A 16,141-nucleotide genomic window follows, 5' to 3' on the forward strand; every position below is an offset into this window, starting at 1 on the left:
TTAGATCCAAATTTACTGAAGCTGCTACCCCCAACGCCTGTGTTTACTGTAAAAAGTAATTGAGAAATGGCGCTTGACGAAAATGGCAACGCTTAAAATACAACTGCAAACAGGAGCTTGGCTGTGAGTTGGTGCAGTCGAGGGCTGTTTGGGGCTGGGTTTGAGTTTCGGGGAGGGTTTGAGCTGGCGCTCAATTGAAGCTTTTACGCGCCAAAATGTTTGGGCACGGTCAACTTTTTGGCGTCGGCAACGTTTTAATTTGCATTAAAACGCGAAAGGGAAGCCTGCCGGGGCAACTATTAAACTAAACTTACGGAACCTTGGCCATAAGTTTTTCGGGTTCAGGTTTCGTGCGCTTGCATACAAATGGGCCAAGGAGTTTTTTTTTTCCCCCGACAGCCGAACAGCTTGGCTGGCATTAAGGCTTTAATAACTTTAGCCGCAAATCAAAGTCGCCTACAGCGAATCGTCAAAAATCGGAGGGTCAACAAGTTGCCGCATTGCGTGTCGGCCATTTTTTATGGCTGCGCCATTTTGTCAAATGGCAGGCAATAAAAAATGGCCAAGAGCAAAAACGCTTTACAGGCATCAGCTTAGACGGATTGGTGGGTTTAGGTGTTGCACCTGGACTTTAACTTCTTTGCTCTTAACCCACTCATTGCGGGTTTTTTATTAATATATTCATTAATTATTGTTTAAATTCATATTATTAATAACAAACATTTATCGAACTTCAGACATCATTAAGCAGAAAATATAAATGCGTCTCAGGCTTAAGCATAGTCAATACTTTAAGAACTTTTTAATTTGAATTATTAAGATTGTTTATTTTATACTTCGCCATTGAGCTTGGCTTTGACAATGTTAATATTTATTTTTATACCCTGTACCCATTAAAATGGGTTTGGCAAGGGTATATTAGTTATGTATCTAACAGATAGATGGAAACTTGTCCACATGTTTCTTGGACTAGAATAGGGCTCGAATGATTGGAACGGAAGCTCGTTGCTGGGTTCAGGATATCTCATAGTCCCACACTCCCGACTAGAACACCAGATGTCATAGGCATATTAAATTCTTTAAATATTACACAAAAATAAAAAAAAATGTGTCACGCCTGGCTTTCCCAAATATGGTATATTTGTTATATAAGTTTTATTATATGCTAAATATTTTCACTGCAAATTCAACTGAAAGCCGACCCAAGGCTGTGCCACGCAGATGAGCTCTCTGAGTGACCCAGTTACTGAGCAACCAAATTAATCTCAGGCTAAGCTATGGTGTTACCTAAGCCGAAAGCCATAGCAACCAATATAATAGTAATAACTTATTAACATAACCAGGTCAGCTGTTATTTCACAGCTGTTGTAAATGGCCGTATGCCAATGGGTTAATGTCACTTTGGTTGGGTAAACATTACAAAGGCATTTTTATACGGGCTTGTTCCGTAGCTTGTTTAAATGTACTTTTAAAAAGCTTTTAATTTGTATTTTGTCAGAGACAGGGGAAGGCCGTGCAGCAGCTGCCACGTGCCACACATGCATGCCACATGGCCGCAGATGCTACACCTTAACACATCTCATTCGCTCGCTCTCTGTCTTACACTCTCTCTCTCTCTCTCTCTCTCTCTCTTTACTCTCTCGCCACAAAACTATTTAAAAATTAATGCAATTGAAATTCGCCTTTTTCGCGGCAGTTAAGCGGGACGTCGGCTGAGGGTAGACTGCGAATCGTTAAGGCACATGCAACGGCTGGCACGTCCGTGTCCTGGAGGCGGGGGGCGGGGCCCACATATTCTGTGATGTTCTTTGCTGTGGCGTTTGCACTCCTAGGTTGAGCCGAAAAAACTTTATAATACTTTCGGGCAACACGAGGCGCACCATAAACTTGGCCTGATCTGTCTCAGAAAGCGCGTTGCTGCCAGACCGGAAATAAGCTGAGTTGCGGCTGCAACTACGAGGATAATTTATATGCAGCAGGCGCAGAAAATGAGTTTTCCTTTGTTTTTTCTTCCTTGCCTTTTGCACTTGGCATAAATCAAGTGGATCAAGTACGGGCCCCAACTGCATCATCATCAAGCCAAGTTCAATATTATAGCTCATAAAGGATTGCGCCTAGAGTCGTTTAGCTGGCGTGTAAAACGAGCGCTCAACATGGACTTAAACTGCCCCGAACTTTTTAAGGCCCATAAAAATGAGTGAGAGACCTGTGTAAGCTGCAGCAGTTAAACAGATAGGCCATTCGGTGCCCATCCCCAGCGACAGCGTCCATCGGCATGTAATAAGTACAACAACTGGGAACTGCGCAAATAAATGTTGGGGCTGCCACAAGAAAAAATAATATTGTGGGGGGGTGGGGCTGTTCTGGGCTCATGTCAAATCAAGCCATGAAAACTTTAATGGCAACAGCCAACATGAACAAATGCGAGAAGGCGTCGTCTGGACAACAATATCAAATGGCCTTGACTTTAGCGCCATCAAAGAGCAGCCAAATGGAGTCGCCATGGGACAGCATTTAGCTGAGACTGGGTCTCGACTCTTGGACGAAGCCTACGTAAGCGCCCAACTGTTTGCTATCCTAAACAAGCAGAAGTCCGATGTCGCCTAGTTACAACGAACTGTGTGGGAAAATTACAAAAACTGTGAAATAGTCCGCACTGTGCATGACAAATTACAATTGTTGGAAAAATAAAATGTCGTAGTAAAATGTTTAAAGATCATAGGCTGTTGGCGGCTTGGTTCTGGGTTCGAATCAATGCCCTGCCTTTATCTGCGGCTAGTGAACCTTGTTTTCCAACACCTTGAACACATTTGTATACCCTGAACCCTTTGAAAATGGGTAAAACGGGTATAATGTATTTGTGCAAATGTATGTTACAGGCAGAAGGAAGCATTTCCGATCGCATAAAGTATATATATTCTTGGTCAGCATCAATAGCCGAGTCGATCTAGCCTTGTCCGTCTGTCTGTCCGTCTGTATAATCGCAAGGATCTCAGAACCTATAAGAGCTAGACTCTTGAAGTTTTGAACATAAGTCCTGCAAGTGCTCGCGTACTACGAATATGCTCGGATAATCGATAACTTGCCCCGTTTCTAAGCAATCGACTTAAATTGATATCGAAATCCTGTTTTTTGAACAAATCTTTTAGTTTTTAAAAGCTAGAGTCACCAAATTTGACATGTAGTTTCGAGAAAAGTATATAAAGATTATGTACCTTACATTTTATAGCTATCGTCCCCCCAAGATCGTTCATCAAGATCGGTTAAGAAACACAAAAGTTATAGAAAAGGAAACGTGGGCTATATTGACAAGTGTTTCGGGGTATTCAGGGTATCTCTTAGTCGGGAGCTCCCGACTAGAGCTTCTTACTTGTTTTTTGCAGTTTTGGGAACAGTTTGTTTGACGGTTCATAGCTTAAAATAGATTGGAATTCGCGCTTCCCTTTATAACTGCTTGGCAAACTTAGAAAAAACGAAGTTTTAACTTTGTATATTAAGTATACGTCGAAAACTTTGTTAAATGTTTTCAATATGTTAACTTTCAGCTGCTTAATGAGCTTTATTGTTGGCAGTCCCATTTGTTCGTCCTGTCAGCAAATAGGTTTATGCTTTAATGACACATGCCATTTAATTAAAGTCATTTATTTTGCTTTCAGCGCTCGCATAAATTAAAATAAATTGGCGTAAATAAAAATATATTTTGCATGATTTACTGTGCGGCGCGGTCAAATCTCTGAGATGCATCGGTAAATTAAATTGGCCACAATTAAAATGCGCTACTGCGGAAATAACGCACAAATATTTGTTATGAATATTGTTTTTTTTTTATTTATTTATTTATCCGTTTATTTGTTTGTTGTGCATTGTGGTTATTTCTTGCAGCGATTTTTCTTTGTTTGTGGCAATCAATTTTGTGGCACGTGACTTTTTAACTTTGTGCAACAAATCGTGGCATGCAAGCAGCTGCATATGGCATCTATAGCTATTAGCAATCTCTCAGACACTTTAAGCTAAGCGGATTTATGGTTGAATTTGATTCTTTATGAGTGCCTGCAACCCAAGTTTGGACATGGGCTTTTTTAATTTGTTCGCCCGGCAAAGTTTTTCAATTTAAAATTTTCTCTAAGTCGCACATTTAATATACAAAATGTGGCTGCTACGCACACCTGTTTCCCAGTTTTCCCGTTTTCCCAGTTTTCCTGTTGCCTACGTTTATGATGCGGGCAAAAGTGGCGGCCATTCAATAATTAAGTTGAAGCCAGGCGCAAAAACTTTTTACACCCGTGCGTCCATCACTTTTTATGCCCTTACAGAGGGCATTCGCGTGCACTGTAGCCATGTGTAACATGCTGAAAGCCAAAAGCAACTCGATGTTTCAAAATCTGTTTCATAGGAATCATCTGTCGTAAAAGCTGTGCAGCATAAAGCTCGACTGGTAGATACCCTGTCCACAAGTCCTCCCTAAAAGGTTCAGCCAACATTTAAGCTGTTTTGTTTTAGGTTTTTGTACTTAAGCTGCTGCTGGCCTAGAAAAACTCCCACAAAACTTTGGTTTCCAGCCGATTGTTCTCATAAAGAATAGCAAAGGTTGTGCTATGCTGGTTAATGGGGCCAGAGTCACGACTGAAAACCCATTGGCCACAGTTATTGCAGCTATCCTTAATCCCTTAGCCATTTGTAGCCGACTCTTGACCATTGCTTGTTTTTTGGTCTTAAGGTATCTTCTATTCGTTGTTAACTGGTTTTTATTTGTTTTACCTCCTTCGCTTAGTACATGGTAAAATGCTGCGATGGCAATGGGATGGAGCTTGCCTGAATTAAGATATTGGGCTGGCCATGGGCAAACTTATTAGAAACTATAATTGATGTAAACTTTTTTGAAAATTTTAAGCGCCATTGATTAGAGGAGTTTTACGAAATACAAAATATTAAAAAATATACATAATTGAAACTTTTTGTTGCATACTCATTGTGTTTTATTGTTTCTCTATTAGTTTGATTAATATTTTAAATTTTTTAATTTTTCTCTGATTAAAGGAACAACTTTAATTCAACTTATATGAACAACTACAATACAACTTATTCTACAGTTATGTCTAACATAGTAAAATTAACAAGATAGGTTGGTTATATGAACCGATCTGAGGGATTGATTGGATCCTCCGCAATCTCTTCCAAATTCCAGTTCTACATCTCTTTAGAAGCCAGTTTCATTTTTGTACACTTTAGTTTTTGATTCATAAAAAATTTCATTTTTGTTTTGCTTTAATCTGTTCGTTCCCAAACGTGGCCTCTTAAATGAAAAAACCACAAAATTATTTAGTATTTAATTCATAAAATGAATAGTGCCCGTTTCTAGTCCTTTTGTGTTATATTTCCGACTTGATGCATAAAACGAAAACTTGTTTGTTATTAGTTTATTCGCTTCTGCCACATTTTGTTATTCATATTTCTGTTTGCCAACCCTCTTCTGAATGCCTAACTTTCTGGCTAGCCTTTAAGTAGTTCTTAAGTGCTTGAAAATAGTTTATTCTTCTTTACTCAGCTTACTTCATAAATTCATTTTTACTCCGCAAATACACAAATATATACATTTTGTGTCTGTTTCAAGCAAGCCTTGTATTCACGTAGCATTGTTTAAGTACTTTTATAAATGGATTCTTTTTATTTGTTTAAACTAACGCTAACTTTACAACAGAGACTCGTACAGTCGAGTTCCTAACTAAGGTAGCTTCAAATTGTTTAAAAAAAAACAACTTTGTGGAGCTCATTTTAATGTTTTTTGTACAATTTGCGGGCAAAGCATGTCTTATATCTCAGTTTTGTTTAGTTTTCACATCAAAAGTTTGCTGTTGCTTTGATATGTCAATGATAACTAACAAGTTTCAATTCCTCTGTCTTTTTATTAAAGCACTTAATATTGAATAAATCAAGAACTGGAGCTGGCTTTTTTTTTTTGCTTGCTCAACAGTTAGCCAAGGAATGATAACGTTTATGTCCTTGCACTTGTTGGCATTTGTCCTTGCCGTGACCGTTCGCTACTGGCTTTTGCGCGCAAATATTTCTTTATACTATATGGTATTGCTTTTCCTATATCTTAATATGCGTTTTTTTTGTCCGCACATGTTTGTTCACGCACACATTGAAACAATTCAAACGTGACGCGCATTGGCAACGCGACAAACGTGGCGTATGAGCGATTTTTATTTTTTTTTTTTGGTGTGCTCCGCACTTTCACTTAAAGCAGCTGGCGAATTTTTCAACTTTGAACCCTGCACTTAATTTTTTATTAAACACAATAATCTGACGCAAGCCCGAGCTGCGTGTCCGTTGCATGTCAACGCATTTGATTGACGAGGGTGATTTAATATATACGAAACGAGCAGGAAACTGGAAATGGGGAATAGCAAAAATAATGAAATGGGTAACGAATTGGGTAATTCACTCTTTTCAACAAAAACGTCAGGGACATCGCACAAACATGTAAGCACCAAAAAAATATTAAATAAATAAACAAAAACTCTGAATACACGAATACACTTGGAAACAAACTATGGAAATATAGATAGAAAAATAATTAAATAAAAATGTTATGCTAAGCATTTTCCTAAGTGCTTTCTCCCTGTAGAAAGGATACATTTTTTTGATGTGGGTATTTGTACAAACAGAAAAGAGTTACCAAAGTCTTTTGTCTCTGTTTTGCAGATCAAAACTCATCTGAATAAGGTTTTCGAATTAAGCGACCCTCAAGCTCTTAAACTTACTCTGTTTTGCAGATGAAACCCTTATTGAATAAGTGTCTAGATAATAGCGACCCTTAAGCTGTTTAATGTTGTCTAGTCTTGAAGGTTGTTTATATAACAGCAACAGAAATTCTGATGAGTGACAAACATCTCCAATATGTGCTCAAAGAACTGGGTATAGAAATCAGAAACATTAATCGGGAAAACTACTCTGAGCGCCATTCTAAATGTAATATGTCTGGCTTGTATGCTCTCTGAGTTCCATTCATGCATACAAAGAGAGAGACGGTCGAATGGTTATTCAGAAAGACTCAGTGGTTGATGCTGATAAAGAATATATATAGTACATATCCGTGACTAAATGTTAATACCCTTGCATAAGCAATAATTCATTGCAGTAAACTGTCTGTTACTTTTACTAAGCTAAGTTTGAACATCCAGCATAAAAACTGAGTAGTTAACAAAAGTAGTTAAGTAAAACAAAATTTAAATATTTTATACCACAAAGTGTGTTCTCATGCATTGAAGCCCAACATAATTCTACAAATTAGATCATTAAGCTGACATCAAATACGTCGTGAATATGCAGTCATCCATCTGGAATAGACGTATCATAAGATAATTACGGCATCTAAGCAAATACCGGAATCAGGCGTCGCCTAGCTTTAGCTTTTGGCAACCACTTCCTGTCATTTCCGACCCTTTGCCCAAAAACCTGAGCGAAAAAAAAGGAATAAAATTACCCACAGGCAACGGCAGCCTCCTCGATTTTCCCTTCTTTTTTTCCCCTCTCCCAAGTTGCCAAATTCGTGTTTGTTGCCTCAATTAATTTGTGCTTTATGTTTTCTACTCGTATGACAAACTTTTTGCTGCCCTTGTTAAATTTACATAAAATTTCGCATACAAGCTGCTGAAATGTGTGAAATTGGGTGTGTTTACAGGGGACGCAGCTCTGCTCACAAGTAATAAATAAATACACACACACACATACCCAATAAATCAGGCCCTCTATGAGCCTAGTTAGGATCTCTTTGCATCTTTAATGTAAGGACTACATACAATATTTTTACTAATGAAGTCATTTCACAGTTCAATGCCGCTAGAAGCGTCGTCCTTTTCAACAAGTATATATTATATTTATTCCTTCATCTTTGCCGGCCATAAGCATCCAGTGGCTGCTCCTGGCAATGCTATCCTTGACGCCGGCTTCGTGTCTTATTGGCAAAACTGATTTAGTCACGTTTCCGATGGCGTTTTTTTCCTTTGCCCGGGCTATTGCCTTTATCGTGATTACTCTGCTCCTTGGCTAACAAGTTGCCATAGAAAATTTGTTCACTTTTAGTTTATGCTGGCGCACATATGTGTGCATATACAATTACTTTTAGTATATCGGAGCTATTTTAATTAAGCCACGCCGCATGCACATGGCAACACCATAGTGCCCCGAGGCGTATGAGCAATATGAAAGGGATGCTATGGAAATAATAATAATAAAAAGTGAAGCGTATAAAAATGCTGAAAACATTTCCTGATGTGAAATGAAGGAAGGGCTTCTGGCATACATCTATTTCTAGGAACACCCGAGTCTCCAGGGTGTCACTGCGAACTTTTTTATTTACCCTGGAATCTTGTACATCCACACAAGCGCAAAACACGCAAAAGCTTGCATACTCACATACATTACACGCATATACATAAATGCTTGTGTATGTTTGTGTATATATAGACGCTGCGACATTTTTTAGTTCTCGTTCCACGATGGCGCACAATACACGCACGTTGGACCACAAAAGCGTGCAGCATATTTTTATGGCACACAAATGTCATAATGCCATGCGGTATTTCCGATTCTTGTCTCCCCTCCTCCCCCTCACCACCCTAAACAAGTCAACCCGCACTATTTGCAGTGTCATCGATGTTCATTTTTATTATACTCTACCAAAACTGTGAAAGTTGGAAAAGCAGTACGAATCATAACGAAAAATAGATAAAAATGTGTATAAAATTCAATATTCTCTATTAGAAAGATGAAATCGTTGTTAACAATTGTAAAAGACAAATGTCGCTTGCAAATTATTCTGATGTTCGATCGCGACTTGCAGACTAAATAAATGTGAAAAGTGTTGTGCATGAGTTAACGAGACAAGAAGAAATCCGATTTATCGAGCTCTTTTTGCAAGAATTAAAGTACAAGTGGAATATTATAATTGAGCGAACTTGGGTTAAAAGGGAACTGCTGACCAAATGGCCTAGACTATGTGTATGTTCATTCGTGCATTTATCCTACTACACAATATAAAATTAATATTTTTAAAGCATCAGTTTTTGCTTGAAGCCTTACAAGTTAAGACCTTCTTTATTCTTATTTTCAAATATTTATATTCAACAACTGCCAAACTTAATGAGGCATTGCCTATATCCAAGCCTGAAATCTTAATTTATAATATTAGTATCAAATTAAAGTGAAAAATTAACTGCAATATTAAATACACAATATAGGTAATATTGTAATTTATATATATTACATATCTTACTTATATTGCTTGTGCAAGTTACCTTCCACTTTCGAGGATCTTTCGATATCTATGAGAAAGTGCTAAAAATATTGCTACTATTTATCATCATTTTTCGCTTCATAGGTAGTTTCCCAAACTGCATTCGGCTTTAGTTGAAAAAGGCAAACAACTCCGATATGTACTCAAAGAACTGAATATGAAAATCAACATTACTCGGAAAACTATTCTGAGCACCATGCTAAATGTAATATGTCTAGCTCGTATGAAATCTGAGGTCCATTCGTGCAATGCACGGAGATATAGAGGGTTAGGCCAAGATAGACTCAGTGATTGGTGCTGATCAAGAATATATATATTATGTAATTCATATCCGCGACTAAATGTTAATGTCCTTGTAGAAGCAATAGTTCATTGCAGATAACTTCCGCTACATCATATATATATATCTATGTAATAAATATATAGTGTAGTATGTTATATCTCACTACTTACAATGATTTTCAAGCTACCTTTGATTTTGAGGCTAGTGCTGAAAATATTGTAAGTACTTTTCATAATTTTTCGCCTCATTGCTGCCCAAACTTAATTCGATTTTAGTTGATTAATTTCATGATTTCAGGGCATTTTTGAGTCGATTAATTTGTTTGAGCATATTTTCATTTCTTCTTCTTCTGGTTGTTCGCCTGCACGTTTTCAATGCCGTTGCATACTTTCGTGCGCAGGAAACATAACAAAGCACACACACACACACGCGCAGATTTCGATTGGGTGTGTGTGGCCGTGGCAGAGAGAGAATGAGAGCGAGACTTGAATACAGTTAGCCACCACAATTGTTGTTATAGTTGTTGTTTGTTGCTTTCGCCTAGGAAAATATTAATTAATTTTCCATTTGGCGCTTTATTAACTGTCGAACGACTGAAAAGTTGGGTCCTTTCGCAGCTGCTGCTACGGCTGCTGGGAAGCCGTATTTCAATAAACTTTGTTGCTGCGCAACTTTAATGAACTCGATTGCAAACGCGGCGAGTGCAGCGGGCGCATGAAAATCGAAACCTAATCAAGCAAATTGACCATAAAAATAAATCGCATTAGCTGGGCCCAGGTTCGCACACCTCTAAGCCTTTAAGTTGGCAACTCATGTGTGTGCCAACTTGTGTTTGTGTGTGTGGGTGTGTGTGGGTGCGGCTGTTTGTGGGTAAGCACAGGATGCATGCTGCTGGACGCTGCCAACACACATGCTTTCTTTCCGCTGCTTACGCGGCCTGCACACTGGGACGAAAGTGTACAAAGTAGCAGTCAAAAATACAAATAGTTGAAAATTTGAGTTTAAAATATAAACAATTAATTCTTATCAGTTTTAAAGGTTAAGGAATAAAAATGATTAAAAAGAACCCCTGTCGTTTGATTGCCTAATGAAAGAAAGGTAAAGTCTGTTGATTGAAATAAAAGAAGTTAAAGTTCATGCTCAACAGCCTGCACATAAATGTATAATACAATGTTTAAAAAATAACTCTCAATCATAAATTCTATCTGTGTTGTTATTGAACAAGCTTTTGGGTAGATTATCTTTTGGAATAACAATTAATTGAATCGCGTTATTATCAATTTAATTATACGAAATGCTGTATTTATACAGTTTTGTTCCAGTGTGAAGTGCTGTCTAGTGGCGAATAGTATTTAAGTTTGCCTGTTTAGTTTGCTGTGTGTAGCCAGGCGACTGCACGGGCGAGAGGGGGAAGGGGGGGAGGGGCCGATGGGCGGTGAAGTGCATATCAAAGCGAACTAATGAATAAATTCATTGAATCCATAGCCAGTTCAAAGTTTGCACAGCATTCGAATCGGACAGTGAACATGCGCTTATGTTTTCAGCTGAGCAGCGAGCAGTATTTTAGTTTGAACACATTTCAAGAACTTTGAAACATTTACGCATTTCGACAGACAGTCGTACAAACAGACACAAACCGATCTAATCGAACTGAAAACCGAAAATTTGTAGCCAAGGGTTTCGCACAAATTTATGCGACCCTTTTGGCTTATTTATGGGCATTGCTCAAGCATAACATTAAAGTGTTTTTTAAACCAGCTGCCTGCTGCCTGCTGCTTCTTGAATGAGCTGCTAATTTGAAAACTGGCCATTAAACGAATGCATGGCAACACTGGCAAAAAGGCGTATAGTATAGGGTTTAATTTGCCTGGTAAACATCGCACCTGTGGCTGTCATTAAGCAAGGTTACACACGATTGTACACCTGGGTGGTTTGCTGGTGGAGTAAGAACTTTTAGCTGCTGGCTGGCTTGTATTTGTCAATTAATCAAGGATGGCAGCTCAATTAAAATTGTACACAAGGCATTGCCTGAACAGAGTTGCCAATTCTGAAGTCCATAAAATTTTAATTTGCTTCAAGTGCCCAACTTGAAATTAAGCCGAGCAACGGATACTAAGCCAACCGAGAAATCAGACAGTTTCATGACTTTAGGGCTTTCCGGTTGGTATTAAATACGCTCAGCATCACGGCCAGTCTATTAAAGTTTTAAATATAATATATATAATTTATATATTAGACAACATCTATCGACACAGTGGCTTGTTTACCTATGACAATAAAAATGTAAAAAGTAACTAGATAGCAATTTTTAACAAACAACAAAAACAAAGAAAACATGTGATCGAAAGCCAAAACAATTTATCATAGGTTTGCTTTCATATTGAAAAGTGTGCAGATAGATAAAACCAATTTATACAAATTCTATCGAAAAAAAAAAATGTGATTTCAGCCAAAAAAATTAAGTTAATACACGTCACGTAAAGTCTGCCACGTAATAAAGATTATATATATATATATATTTATATTTATATTTTCTGATTAAACACAAATAAGCTGCAGAGCTTAAAGTTGGTTTACTTTTTGCACATATTTTTGATTAAATTTTTTTATTATATATTTTTGATAAATCAAAGCAAACAACATCTGTTTCCGTCATGTTGCCTGTTTACTATTTGTTTGCTTAAATTTTTTCTCTCTACAAGGCTACCCAGGCTGAAAACTTTTAGCATTTTCTTGAACAGGTATATATTTGACAAGTAGAAAGCGCATCTAGGTTTCAGTTGTTCACAGGGAACATTGCTGAACATTCAGTTCGAATGACACATTCTCCATCCTTTATGGTGGCTCCCAGCCGACACATGCCGCTCAGATGTTTGTCTGCTTCCACATTGAAAATGTGCTTAAATTGTACTTAAAATGCGCATTGCGTGTTTGGCAGGCACAGAACATGGCCCAGTTAACCGAATGAATGCCCGCCTCATTGGTATGTGGGCAAGGCAATGCCTGTTAGGGCTTTTGGGACGGAAATCACTGGAAACGACTGATGTGGCAGCGGCACCTGAGCACGTGGCCAAACAATGCTGGGCATGTTGCATATGCTGCAAGCGGATTCGTTAAAATTTACAAAACGCAAACAGTGAAGCCTCCTGCCAAGTGATTTATCAAGGGGGCGAAATTAAGTTTTCGTTGCGTGTAGGAGCTTATACTTGACATCAGCAGCAACAGTAGCAGTAGCTCGCAGCGTTTTCAATTTGCAAATCAATTTTTCATTTTTTTTTTTTTTGTATGCAGCCAGACGCTTTTTTAATTGATTCAGCCCTACAGCGACTGTATAATTATATGACAGCATAAATTGATTTGACAGACAGACGAATTGAGAGCTGCGCAGTGCTGACAGCTGTCAGGCGAGGCAAAAAAATAAAATAAAATAAAAACCAACAACAAATATCACACGCGGCGTATGCGTGATTTGAATGTGTGTGCCCTACGATTCAATATGCCCGAGCGTTGACGTTGCCTAGACATAATTCCATTTCGGCTCACATTTATTATTCGCATCGCAGAGGGCATACTTCCAGGACAGCTTAGCTCTAGGCTATATTATACATGTGTCCTTGCTAAGCATTAAATTCTCAAAAAATTGATTTCCACGCAATTTAATGCAAATTATATGCAAGCACCAGAGCTGAAAGCATTTAAAGCCTTAAATTCATCAACTCAAGAGCTGAACACTGCTCTCTGCCACAGGGAAAAATCCTCTAAATGAAAATACCAATTTCCACAAAGGCAAAGGAACGCGGCAGGCGGGCAGGCCGGCGGGCAGGGAGGCGGTCAGGAAGGCGACTTGCAGCAACTTAAGTGCTGTCGTCTCTAGACATCTCCCAGAATATGCAATAGTTTATTTTTATGCCTAACTTCAAACGGCCCTGATGAGTATCCCGATAGACTAGAATAAAAAGTTTTATAGAATGAAAATGTGAATACTTCCTTAAGGAAAAGCAAAGAAGTTCTTATGGATTAGTTGACCTTTTAAGTTAACAATCGGAATAATAATCATCCACATTCGGAGTTCCTTGGTAGAAATAGATATATAAATTTGATCTCTTATTTATTGCAAAGCTCTGCTCCAGTTATCAGAATGTATTATGTTAAATTACCCGCTTCTACTATGAGGCATAGTTAAACGTTGGCATACCTAACTATGTTATTGATAAGTTTGCAATTCTATGGAATTTTCTGACCTGTCAAGCGTCAGGAACAGTTTCACTCGCAGCGCATACAAATTTGCACAACACCCTGACTTTGCTAATGATTCTTGGAACTGTTGTGTGTGGTCAGCAACTCCCGCTGACAATGGCTGCCAATTGCGTCTGTTGCAGAGCCAAACAGGGACTGCCAGATAACAGAGGCAGCAAGAGAGAGAGAAACAGGGAGCGGGAAGAGGGGCAGCTGGATTGCCTGGTGGCATTGCAAGTTGTGCTACCGTTTATTGCGCCAGAGGTGGTCAACAGCTCGACGGCCATGAGAGGCGGACTAATGCTTAGTGGACTGTACTCATATTTGTACCACGACCATATACATACAACCACAATATGAATTTCTATACTTTGTGCGTGTATGCAGACAGACCATTTGCCTAGCATGTGGCAGCGTTTCAGATCAGCTCAGTTCTCCTTTGTGCTTGACAAACAAATGGAATTTTCAACATGTTGCCAGGAGTATAACTTGCTGCCAGCAGCTGACAGCAACAAGGACATGGTTCCGGCGGAGAAAGAATAAGATTTAAGTGCTCCCACAGTGGGAAATGATTAGAAAAGTAATGTTTAAACTATAGAAACTTTACTAGGACACGAAAGAGTCCAAGTTCACCTCACATTGTTGATAGTGTTGATGCGAGGTCTTCAATGCCAGTCTCAACACAGCATTGATTAAGATTCACTCAATGAGAGAGACTCACTCATTGAGAATCACTCAATATGCAGAATTATCTCGATCCAGAGCTCACTCAGAACTCTCCAATTTGAAATTCTTTATGTGCAGTCGCTAATTTCAATTAACCAACACAACTGTTAGGGAGAAAATATATACTGTATATTGTTTCCATTAAGAAGATTTATTAATCTATCGTCTCCCCCCGAAACAGATAGATTATGCTGCAAATTATAAAAATCATGTTTACGTATAATTCAATTAATCTTGAATTAAAACTATAACTGATTAATTAGTTGCATCTCTGCTCACACTCTAACACTAATTAGCAGTCTATCTCTCAGTGTGTTTTCAGTGATGCTTACATGAGCCATACAACAAAGTTCTTTGATAGGGGAACAGTAGATAAGAGCTGCTGTGTTCTAAGAAATTGGGGTGAAGTGTGAAGATCATAATGTGATGTTTGATTTTATTTTTTCGAATGAAATCTAATTTTATTATTCCTATTATTTTGGCATGGCTTAGTTGTATTTATATTATATATTTAATATTATTTCCATTTATATTATCCGAGTCTATTCAGTCATGTCTGCCTGTCTGTCCGTCCGTCTGTCCGTCCATCTGACTGCGGATCTCGGTAAGTACATAATCTAGAGACTTGAAACTTGAAATTTATATTCCAGTTAACCATACGGACCTTTTGTCAATATCTTGCCGCATTTCAAAAAAAGATTTGGAACATGGTTTTAGGATCACATCTTAAGAAAATACAATATACACCAAGTTTGGAGCGTAGGTTCTCGTATACTATGTATTTTCAAGCCTAAAGTATTTCACTTATATATACCTTCACCACGCAAATTTGAAAAAAACTTAGTTTGAAAGAAAGAACCACGCCCAGAGCCTAGAATGATAGAGTGCCATATTCATGCTATGGGAATTACACAAAGACCGCTAGAATGGCTGTATAGATCGGCGCGGGGCTCAGAGTATCTTTTAGTCGGGTATTTTTAGTTGTTTTCTTCTTAAGGTATACAATCGCATATTTTATTCAATATTATGTGCCAAGTAAGCAAATCAACTCAAGGCACAAAACAGACTCTATTAAGGGTTTCCCATTTACTAACAAGGTTGGAAACAAAGATTGGAAATGGGCACAATTATTTTTAAGGACTTACCACATCTTCTGTGGAATTAGTAATATATTAAAATATGCATTTTTATTTGCCGTTTGCCGATAGTATTATATACTTCAATTTTGTTTAGCATCTGGCTGGGTTTCAGATCAGCTGACTTTCTTTAATTTTCAACATGTTGCTGCCAGCAGCTGACAGCAACAAGGATATGGTTCCGGTGAAGAAAGAACTAGATTTAAAAAAGAAGAAGATTTAAAAGTGAAGTTTAAAGTATAGAAACTTGACTAGGATAAGAGAGATCAATTTCAATTCACATTTTTCATAGACTGCGCTGCAATATTCCCCTTTTTTTTTGTATTATTTCAACAGCAAGCTAGAAGGCTCGGTATATCTCCTTGTTGGGCATCTCGGGTAAATCCTTGTAAAGCACAAACCAGAATCTATTTAGGATTTTGATTTATTAACGCTGTTGAACTCAACAAATTTTTGGTGCTT

Source organism: Drosophila montana, unplaced genomic scaffold, assembly GCF_035044405.1.
Source record: "Drosophila montana isolate Dmon_TW-CO22-7 unplaced genomic scaffold, ASM3504440v1 contig_3218_1, whole genome shotgun sequence".
Lineage (NCBI taxonomy): Eukaryota > Metazoa > Arthropoda > Insecta > Diptera > Drosophilidae > Drosophila > Drosophila montana.